The following is an 11,714-nucleotide window of genomic DNA, read 5'->3' as shown; positions in this document are numbered from 1 at the left end:
ACACCCGGGGAGGTCCATGCATGGAGAAGTTTTGCAGATTGCCTGCTTGCTGCTGGGGGTGGTGGGGTTGTTTTGTCAGTTTTCTTACAAAAAAATGGTGGCTGTACCCTAGCACTTAAATATTCAATCTCCCTCCAATAGCAGTCCACCCTGCAACTCTTTGCAACACTTTCCAGTAAGTAATGCCATGACTCCATAACCCCCCCCCCCCCCCAAAGCCCACAACCCCCATGCCCCCCCCCAAGCACAGCATCCCCATGCTGAGGTGGGCACAGTCTCTGAAAATCACCCTACCCACCCCAAAGAAAACATGATATATAGAGAGCAAAAATAAAACACTCCATTCAAAATAATTTATTTTAAAAAAATGGGATCTTCCTCCCCAGTAGCTTCACAATATAAAATATATACAAAACGTAAAAAAATTAAAAAAAAAGAAACTGTAAATTTGAAGATAATGTTATTTCTTTCACTCTGTCTTCATTCATTACAGGTTGCCACGAGTTCTGCCCATGAAAGTTTTCTGCAAGGAGGGGGAAAGAGAAAAAGAGGAAGAGGACTGGAATTTGGAGCACAGTTGAAACACTGAACTTTTGCCCCCCGCCCCACTCACACACACACACACACACACACACACACACACACACACACACACACACGGCTGGTGGGACATATTACCTAAATATCACCCAGGACGCTGCACATCCTGGGCATCGGGTCTGGAAGGCAGTGTCCTGCCCCTTGACTTTTGGTTGTGGTTCTGCAATGGAATGCGATGAAGTTCAGAAGGTTTGCAATATGGAAGGCAGTCATATAACCACTCACTCCAAAGTTTCAAACTACTTGCAAAAAACTTACCATTACGATGACGAGAGGGGGGGGGGGGGGCAGGAGGACAGGAGAGTACCTGGGTAGGGGCAGGAGGACATGCACTGTAGGTGGTAGGGGGGGCACAAGAATTACAAGGGGGTAGTAAATTAAGGGATTATTGGCTTCCCCCATTTCTTCTTGTTAAAATTAAAATAATAATCATTTTGCTGAGTAGACCAACGAACCTGTGGCCACTCCACTCCACTGTATGCTGTGAGGGAGGAGAGGAGTGAGGAGCAAAGAAGGGTTACAAAAAAAGAACACATGGTGGCACCACCTGGCTAAAGCTGGAACACAGCGCCCCCTCATGGTGAAGGGGATTAATTAAAAGTCTTTGGAGTCTCTGGCTGTTTGCATGAACAAATCCACAGTTGGGGCGGCATAACTGGAGAGCTCCACAAATTAACACATACCAGAGTAGTGTTAGTTTAAGGTGCTAAATGGACTTTTACAGTGGCAGGAAATCCCAGGTCATGCAAACACAAAAACAGTTGCATCGGCATAAATGGGAAATATAATTTTGTTTACACACGCCCTAAGTTGCCAGAACTGATACCTTTCAAAAACAGGGTTTTTTTCTGGGTTCACAGTAGCTCTTGAATGCTCCTCTGTAAGGGCTTTGTTACTAGGATCTACAAACACCCTTTGATCGTTGTTGTAAATTTCTAGGGCATTATCCCCAATGCAGTGAAGCATGACTGCAATTTTATAATCCTTTGCCTCTTTCTCAAACTTTATGACTGCAAGGTATAATTGTAGCATCTGTTCCCATTTCCTCCAATTCTTCCCAAGATTTCCAGTGAAGAAGAATGCTGGTGGAGGTTTGAAATGAATGCAACTTGTAACTCCCTTAATCAGGCTGCTGGTGACTCCACTGAGAAACAGGTCACTTCTAACACCATACAGTGTTTGCCCTTGGCCACTAGGTTCCTGGGATGGGGTACTGCAACACGTTGGCCTCCCCAGAGGCATTTTTTTTTCTCCGGCCTATGAGGGGCACCCTTGAAATCCCTTAATGTTTCAATTCTATATTATCCCAACTTTACTTTCTGCCACATCTTAATGTAAATATTATTGATGTAAATATTATTATTCTTACAAGTGGAAGACTGCCTATTGTAATTCTATGTTGCAGTTCTCAGCCACCATGGGCCTTGTCCCCCATCTTTCTCTAACTAGGCCTACCAGTCTAAACCCACCAGATAGGGTTTGACTCCGAGGCTCTAGCTCCTCAACCCTCTTGGGGCCCATGGCCTTCCTTTAGTTTTAAATCTGGAGCCCAGGATTTCTAGCCCAGAGGCCTGTCCACTGGACATGGAGCCAAGGGCACCCTTTTCTGCAGCTTGGGCTACTAGCCAAGATCCCCCCACTGGGACCCAGCTTAAAAGTCCTGCAACCTGCTCTGAGCTACCAGCCTTATACAGCTACACACACTAGTGCACTAGGCCCTTTAGCCTTTTATGACTGCCCACAAGGACCTAATGAGGCCTCCTCCTCCCCTACAGCCTTGACCACAAACCACCAGTCTATCAATCAACAAAAATTATATAAACAGTAAATCAATGGATTATAACTACAAAAAAATAGAAATTAAACAAGGCAGCACGCCAGCTTACATTTCTTTGTGGCTTGGTGCTTCTGCTTTCCCACTGTCTGTGACACTCCCCCCTCTGACACTACCACTGCTTCTCTGAGAGTCATCATGAGTTCCCTTCTCACAGCAGCCAGACCAGCAGCCAAGCCTCTCTGTGGAGCTCACATGCACAACCTCCTTCCCCTTTGCCCACTGTCTCCAACTGCAGCCAAGTCCAGGGTTTTTATAATCCTGGCCTGCCCCTTTCCAGTCACCTGACTAGCTGGCCAGGCTCAGCTTTTAACCGCTACCCTGCCAGCAAGCTGTGCCTGGAAAGTTCTGGTCTTAAAGGGACCAGCCTGCTTTCTGGTAACTGGGCTCAGGTTCCCTGTTACAGGTACTTACTCAGATCTCCATGCCTCTGGGGTTCTACCCTCATTCAGCAGAGTCCAGTGGGATGGTAAACAGCTTTATCTTTATTAGGAACAGGATTCAGCAACACACACACTCACAGCTTGTGGGGAGAACAACCACACCAACCAAACTGCACCCACTGGGCATCTGGGGGAAAGACTGGACTGTACCACTGTTCGCCCCTTAAAGGTACATTCTATATACCACATATCCAATCATGCACATCATGCTTCAATCTCAATCCAACAATTGCACCCCAACTGAACAACTTAATTGCCCATAGTGCAATTGTGCACTAAATCCTCCTTGTGCACAATCCTCTCAGGATTCCATATATATTGGGCCCCATATGTCACCCCATATGTCAATTATGCTTTCAACCAATCATACCCCTGTGCACGACACCCAAAATACTGTGCACCTAGGGCTTAAGTGTAGCACATGACACCAAAATGGAACAAGTAGGCCATTGCACATATTCTCTGGCGGTAAGTGGGTCATTGATATCATCAAGGTAGAAAAGTTCAGCTGTTCCAGAACCTTCCCACTTCTAATTAATGTGTGCATGCCTAGAAGGGAAATCCAAGATGGGAATCCATGTCCAACAATGGGACAGTGCAATTCTAGGTGATTTGAGGTAGACTTGGAGATGTTGTCAACAGGTTTCAAATGAGAAGGCTAAGAGGCACAGACAAAAGGACTGTGTCTAAAAGCAAATTTGATCCTGTATGTTGTTCTCTGCAGAGTTCCACTGGCATCAGCATGGCTACATGTAACACAAAGTTCTAGTCATGGGCTAGGGACAGAAGTTATACATAAACTGGCTTAAGTGATAAGAAAGTGGTTTGAACCTCTAACAGAACAAAAGTTCAATGCAAAACCTCCAAAGACAGAGATTCCACCATCTCTTTGGGTAACCTGTTCCAGTGGTTTGTTTAATAGATTCATAGATTCTAGAGTCAGAAGGGACCTCAGTGGGCCATCTAGTCCAACCCCCTGCCCCTGGCAGGCAAGAAAAGGGTCACCAAACCTGGGGTCATGTGAATCCATCCAGGTACCTGTCCAGTCTTCTTTACTAACCTCCTAGTGAGAAAATTCTTCGTAATATCTAACCTAAACTTCCCTTGCTGCAACTTGAGACTGTTGCGCTCATTCTGTCATCTGCCACCACTGAGAACAGTTTAGCTCCATCCTCTTTTGAATCCTACTTCAGGTAGTTAAAGGCTGCTATTAAATCCCCTCTCAGTCTCCTCTTCTCTAGATTAAATAAGCCCAGTTCCCTCAGTCTTTCCTCATAAGTCATGTCCCCCAGTCCCTTCACCATTTTTGTTGCCCTCCTCTGGACCCTCTTTAATTTGTCCACATCCTTTTTGTAGTGGGGGGCCCAAAACAGAACATAGTACTCCAGATGTGGACTCACCAGTGCTGAACAGAAGAGAAGAGAAGAGAAGAGAAGAGAAGAGAAGAGAAGGTCCCTTGACCTGCTGGCAACATTCCTACCAATGCAGCCCAGTATGCTGTTAGCCTTCTTTGCAACAAGGGCATACTGCTTGCTCATAATCATCTTATTCTCCCTGTATCCCTCAGGTTTTCTGCAGAGCTGCTGCCTAGCCAGTCATCCCCCAGCCTGTACTGATGCATGGGACTGTTCCATCCTAAGTGCAGGACTTTCCATTTGTCCTTGCTGAACTCCATGAGATTCCTTTTGGCCTAATGCTCCAATTAATCTAGGTTCCTCTAAATCCTAGCCCTACCCTCCAGCATATTTGCTACTCCCCCCCCCCCACCTTGGTGTCATCTGCAAACTTGCTGAGGGTGCACTCTACGCTGTCTTCTAGATCACTGAAGAAGATGTTGAACAAAATGGGCCCCGGGATCAACCCCATGGGGCACTCCACTTGATGCCAGCTAGACATCGAGCCATTGATTATTACTCTCTAAACCTGATGCTTCAACCAGTTTTCTATCCACCCTACAGTCCATTCATCCAGCCCATACTTCCTTAGCTTTCCTGCGAGAATGTTGTGGAAAACTGCATCAAAAGCCCTGCTAAAATCAAGGTACAGGCAACCCTCATCATTCATGGGGGATACGTTCCCATGATCCCCGCAAATGGCAAAATCTGTGAATAGGGCACTGCATTCATGAATGCAATCTGCATTCATGAACACAATGCCCCCAGTGGTTGAGGGGTAACGGCGATGGCAGGAGTGTGGTGGCAACAGTGGGAGCTCAGTGACAGTGGTGGGAGCCCAACAGCAGCAAGCACGGAGCTCCCAAGAAGCTCCAGTAAGTGTTTAAAGCATATTTAAAAAGCAGGTTCAGCATTCACAAATATTTAAAACTGAATGCTGAGCCCACAAATACTGAGGGTTTCCTGTATATCACATACAGTGGTTTCTCTGCATGCACAGAGCCAGTCATCTCATCAGCATAGAAGGCTATCGGGTTGGACAGGCATGACTTGCCCTTGGGGAATCCAGGCCCTTGGTCAATCCATTCCTAATCACCTTCTCCTCCTCCAAGTGTTTAGAAATGGATTCCTTGAGGATCTGCTCCATGATTTTTCCAGGAACTGAAGTAAGGCTGATTGGTCTGTAGTTCCCTGGATCCTCCATCTTCATTTTCTTAAATATGGGGATTATGTTTGCCCTTTTCCAATCATCTGGGACCTCTCCTGAACACCATGAGCTTTCAAAGAAGATGGCCAATGGCTCTGCAGTCTCATCAGCCAACTCCCTCAGCACCCTCAAGTGCATCCCATTTGGCCCCATGAACTTTTATATGTCCAGCTTTTCTAAATAGTCCCTAACCTGTTCTTTCACCACTGTTGCATGTTCACCTCCTCTCCAAACTGTGCTAACTGGTTAACTCACAGTCCCTTGCATCCCAGGATGCTTTGCAGTCCTGGGCTATGCTGCCTGCTCCAGTGGACAAGAGACTGTTTTGCTTCTCTTCTCCTTAGCCTGCTTCTGTAGCAAAACCCCCAGTTTTACTTTTTTTTTTTCTTTTAAAATGCACTCCTTTCCCTTCCCCAACCATTTCTGACTTTGTCTCTCCCTCTCTATTCCCTATAGATAAGTATAAGTAAGCTAAGATGTAGGATAAGCTTTAACATTTTATTTCAGGTAGTAAGTTTTATTTCTCTCCCCTCTGCAAATAAGTGCCCTGCTACTTTGATATACATATCCACTGTTTTGTAAGTGATAATTATTATGTTTGTATTGATTATTTTATTTTATTTTTTACTGCTTTTATATTGTGTGGTTACTGTTTTAGGCCTATATATGTAAGTTAGCGTAAGTCATGTCAAGTTTCCATCTTGTAATATCAAGCCTCCATCTTATCCCCATGCCCGATTGTGTAACCTATGACTCATACTACCCCTCCTATGTAACTAGGTTCCTGAATGAATGTGGATGAATGAGGGTGTTTGAGAGACAATGGCAGTAGGTCTAAAAATAGCTCCCTGTGAATGACTGAACCATCAACACCAATACCTGGACCAGTGATCCAGCCATTGGAACCACCCTCAGCATTCAAGAAACAAAAGATGAGGCAACCTACCATTGTGCCAAGGCTGCACATGCTCAGTAAGAACATCTGGAACCCTCTGGAACAGGACTAACCTTGCCTGGACAGGCCCTCCCATAGGAGATCATAGGTAGTCTACCCCAGAAAAAGGGGTAGTGAAGACTGACTCCTGGGGAACACCATTTCTATCTGGACCAGATCAGCTCCACATCACACCACCTATCCACCCCAGAAGGCCCTGCAGATATCCACCTCTGGACAACACCGAGCTGAAGGAGACCCCGACTGGCCATTGAGGACCCACTGTCAGCCTGGGTTAGGTAGATATCACCTGCATATTTCCTCCTCCAATTTGGACTCTCTCTCTTTCCTCCTGTACTTCAGCCCCTGCACCAAGCATCTTTAACCCCTGCTGCCATTGTGTGTGTGCATGCGTGCGTGCGTGCATGCGTGCACACAAAGGAACCAATAAAATATCATGTCACCATCTCCCCTGTTCAATAAAACGACTATCATTTGTAACCCCAAGTTGGGTTGTGTTTTACTGAGCCCTGGTCCCTTCCCTATCTTAAATTCCAGTCTCTCTCTCCCTCTCAGCTCTAAGCCCTGTTCCCACCACTTTTTGCCTCCTCTCTGTCCCCTTTCTTCAGGCTCTCAGCCCTGTTTCCACCACTTTTGCCTATTTTCTGTGTTTGTGTTGTACTTGAAGTGTTGCTGTTACGGTAGGGACACCTACACTGTTACTGTTATTGTGATTATAGAACTCGCCCCAGTGAGGGGTGGGCATACCCGGTGAAGGGTCAGCATTGCTAAAGGGAACTCCTGCAGGACAGGGGGTCAAGCACCCACAGCACTTTCCTTGTTGTCACTGTTGTTGTTGTGGTAGGACTCAGAAGTAACTGCTTTCCTTGTTGTCAGTGTCATTGTTGTTGTTGTCATTGTCATTGTGGTAGGGCTCAGAAGTAACCAGTATGTTCAGGAAGAAGACCCCCCACACCAGGCATTAGTGAGCATGGATTGAAGTGGGTGAAAAAGGAGGAGGCAGGTCCTCTCCAGCAGAAATGCTTGTAAGATTGTTTTGTATTGAGGCTTTTGAGATTTTGTGTCTTGAGCTTTGAAGTTTCTGAGCTTTTGAGTTTTGAGTTTATTGCTGGCTGTAAGATACTGTTTGGTGCCAGACACTGGTTTTTGTTTGCTGTGAAGAGCTAGTATAGTCCAGTATTTAGACCTGAGTAGAAAGGGTAGCAACCTGGTTCTGACTTCCCTCTTTTGTGCCAGATTTGGGACATAAGGGAGATCCAGTTCTTGAAAGGTGCTGGTTCTGGACAGGTTGAAAACCATTACAGTTGAAACTGCCCCCCACAGCCGGTGCCTGTATTGTTACAGCCCTATGTGAGGGAGTTCAAGAAAATTTCACTAGGAAAGATGCATAGTTCACTCATTCAGGGTTTGTTTCGTTACATAGAAAGATTCAGAATGCAGGGAGCTGTGATAGAGAGAGGGAAAGGAAAAAGATAGAGGGAAGTAGGAAAACAGGCTGTGAGCCAGCTGTTATAGAGAGAGATATGGAAAGTGTTTAGAAAGAGAGGAGATAATAAGAGATTAACAGAAGAAAGAGTACGAATGCAATTTTAGGAATGACTGCTCTAGAGCAGGGAAAAGATGCAGTTGCTTTAAGGAAAAGTTGCGCCCTGATCTCAGAGTGCCTGAGGTCATGCTGTGGTCTGTTTGGGTTAAGTACAACACCCTATATCGCTGGTCTAATAAGAAGTCAGTAGCAGAGAAGACTAAGTTCTGTGCTAGAAACTGTGAATGTTTGTAACACAAGTAAAGCCAAGAGATTGTTGAGGTGTTTGTGCAAAACAGTGTTGTGTCTTTGCTTTGTGCCTGTGTTGCAAGGCAGAGACTGCTAGAAATGTAAAAGTATACTCTTATTGGTAATAGGGGTGAGATGTAAAGAACATGGAAAAGGCTTTCTAAGCAAAAATTCTGAGGGAGAAAGTGTCCTTCTGAGGGAAGCCAATGCCCTTGTTGCAGTTGGGCTAGGTTGTCACTTTAAAGATGAGTTTTTCAGGAGGGCTCCAATGAGCAATTAATGTTGGGAGCCCCTTGTTAAATAAATCACCTGACCCTCAAGGAATAGGGTAAACAATCTTCTCTATCCTGCCGGCCACCCTTCTTGGCTAGCAGGAAGGAATGGCTCTGAGCCATTGGAAAATACACGTAGGATGGGCTGATCAGTGCTCACCCCAATGTGGAGGCAGGAAAAGGCCAGAAAAGTCCTCAACTTAGGATGACCACCCTCCTGTAGGTAACTGTGCCACTTTTTCAGTATAGAAGAAAAGCACCCCAAGAACAGCAATGATGTGTGCACTGCCACTGCACATATCAGCATTATACATTTGTAAATATGAATAATCAGCCACTGCAAGGATTTTTCCTTGGCAGGTTTGTGTGTGTTTGTTTTCTTTTGCAGAAACCACAGTGTAATCAAAGGAGACTGATAAACCATGAGGCCTCATTACCACCAGCAGCATCTCCCTCATCTAAGCCATGGCAAAAATCACCAAAAAAAAAAAATTCTGTTCTGTTTGTGTTGTCTTGTTATATGTTTTGTGTTTGTTTGTGTGGCTTGTTTTAAGTTGTCACAGGTTGAATACATATTAGTATCATAAAGATATAATAAAAGTCATTGGTAATACCCCCTCTAAAACTTGAATCTGTCTGTAGATCCCAGAACCAGTACACTTCCATCTGGTTGGACTGGAAAGTTGTTCTGATATTTGAAACAAGGGCAGCAATTCATATAAAGATTTAAATTCCATTTGATTAGCAAAATGATATTTCTTAAAGGTTATGTGTAATTGGGGGTTTTTTTTGTTTTGTTTTGTTTTCCCCCCCTCTTCTCTAAACTACCCCTCTTCTCTAAACTATATGATAAGATGTCAAAATGTTTTGTTTTGGGTTTGTTTGGGGGGGGGTTTGTACTTCTCTTAAGGATTTAAATGCTATTTAGAATATCAGTATAACAAGATGCATGTAAAAACTGCGTTCAAAGTCATATTTTAATAAGCAAAGAGACAACTATACCATGGTAACTGTTCAAAGCAACCGTATTGTTATTTTCTCTCTTCCACCCCCCAAGGTTTTTCTCTTTTAATTTCTTCTAAGTGCCTAAGTTTTGTTTTAACTTCAAACCAGCTGAAGATGACACACCTCCTTTCTATATAGCTGGACAGTGGTGTTCAAACAATATAGTGACATCACCCTTGTGTAAGGTTGATGTTAAGCGGGGAATATGTAACAAAACCCACAGTTTTTCTCTTTTTTTTTTCTTTAAAAATGCATTCCCTCCCCTTCCCCAACCATTTCTGACTTTGTCTCTCCCTCTCTATTCCCTATAGATAAGTATAAGTAAGATAAGATGTAGGATAAGCTTTAACATTTTATTTTAGGTAGTAAGTTTTATTTCTCTCCCCTCTGCAAATAAGCGCCCTGCTACTTTGATATACATATCCACTGTTTTGCAAGTGATAATTATGATGTTTGCATGTTCTGGTCTCATTTTTTTTGGTCTGTATAGTGCATGTAGATGCTTGAATTGGTGATAGGTGTGCATTTCCCTAGGCTGGTGATTTTGGATGTGTATGTTCCTGAATTGGTAGTGTGTGTGTGCACACCTGGTGGGGGTGCATGCACCTAGAGTGTGTGTATGCACCTAATTGATTTTTGAGTGTGTGCATGTGCAATTGTACACCACGCCCTCCTGCCTAACAGTGCAATATTGAGATCCTGAGAGTGGGCCTGACCCCACAGGGCAATACTTCCTGCCTGTGTCTGTCAGCTCATAGGGACAGGGAAACAGATCCCCAGCCCCCACTATCCAGGGCCTACACAGCACTTGGGTGGAGGGAAAACTCCTGTGGTGTGGGTTTTTCAGACCCTGGCAACCCTCTCCCCTCCCCCTTCCCAGCTGCTGATTGTTTCAGTGGCTGCCACAGGAGGGAGTGGGAAGAAGTCCTCCCAGCCAGGTGCCTGCCCATGCACCCCAGCATGGGGGAACCAGGGAGCACCTGCCTTGTGGGGCTTCCCCTCAACCCAGCTCAGGGTCCCCCAGCCCAGGGCAGCCCCAGGAGCTGAGGACAATCTTCCCCTCCTGAACCTTACCTTAGAACCTCATCTTAGCCCAAGCTAGTCTCACAGCTTCCAGGAGCAGAGGGCAATTCTCTTGCTTCTCCACAGCTGGTTTTGGCTTATTTGCTGTGAGTCTGAGACAAAACTAATGCAGGGGAGGAGAGGAATTTCCCTCTGCTACCTGGGCAATCCCTGAGACTCCAGCAGCTAAGACAAATGGGTGGGGTTGGATAGATTTTCCCCTCAGCTTCTGGGGCTGCCTGGGACCAGGGGACCCTGGGTTGGGGTTGGGGGGAGCCCCCCAATGTGGGGGATTCCCAGTGTCCCCATGCTGGGCTGCACAGGCAGGCACCCAGCTCAGAGGACTTCTCCCTCACTCCTGTGGCAGCAGCTGAAGAAATCAGCAGCTGAGAAGTGGGTTGGGGGGGAAGCAGAATTCCCCTCGGCTCCCCAGGACTGCCTGGACTGAGGAACCCATGCTGAAGGAATCTCCTGAGGGGAAGGCTCCCCCAAGATGCGCCAGCGACTGGACAGGGGACTCCTGAACCCCCTGTGTGGGGACATCAGGTGTTTAGGCACTCTTGGCTGGGCTGGCAATGGCCAGCAGGCTGGGGGATGTGCTTTACCACCCTCTGCCAACTGGCCTGGGTCAAGACAGGCCTCCCCCTGCCTTTCCCAATTGAAAACTGAATGTCAGTTCAGTTAGTTATTGGTTAAACCTACACAGCTTAGAGGAAGCTGCCTAGTTTGGATTGATTCAGTGTCAGGCTTTTTCACTGTCTGTACTTAAGTGTCTTTTTGACTGTCTATACCAGGCTTTTTAACTGTATGTACCATGGACAACACCTTGCAGGACTGATAATTCAGTACCCATTTTTCACCATCAATGCTACTGAACATAGTACACACAGGTCTCGTACAAGCATATTGAAATAGTAAATAATAAATGCCTCCAATCCCTTTCCACACCCTCTCTTATAACTTTATGAATACCCCTTTAAAAGAAAAAAAAAAGAGGAAAACATATTTTCTGGTGTAGCATAGTTTCATAGTTTCATAGTTTGTAGGGTCAGAAGGGACCTTGACAGATCATCAAGTCCGACTCCCTGCCATGGCAGGAAAGTGCACTGGGGTCAAACAACCCCAGCAAGGTGTTCATCCAGCCTCCTCTTAAAGACCCCCAGGGTAG

The 11,714-nt window shown here is 45.6% G+C and overlaps 1 long non-coding RNA gene across 1 annotated transcript; it reads right to left on the bottom strand.

The window, feature by feature from the left end:
• Nucleotides 1-476: 476 nt before the first annotated feature.
• Nucleotides 477-2,694, bottom strand: LOC102387783. Its single transcript, XR_324529.1, has 3 exons — nucleotides 2,487-2,694; nucleotides 679-760; nucleotides 477-523 (listed from the first exon to the last, which is right to left on the bottom strand). It is a non-coding gene; the product is annotated as an uncharacterized LOC102387783 (long non-coding RNA).
• Nucleotides 2,695-11,714: the final 9,020 nt, after the last annotated feature.

This window comes from Alligator sinensis, unplaced genomic scaffold (genome assembly GCF_000455745.1).
Source record: "Alligator sinensis unplaced genomic scaffold, ASM45574v1 scaffold333_1, whole genome shotgun sequence".
Taxonomy (NCBI): domain Eukaryota; kingdom Metazoa; phylum Chordata; order Crocodylia; family Alligatoridae; genus Alligator; species Alligator sinensis.
Note: the sequence above shows the minus strand (reverse complement) of the source record. Positions and strands in the feature narration are given on the sequence as shown.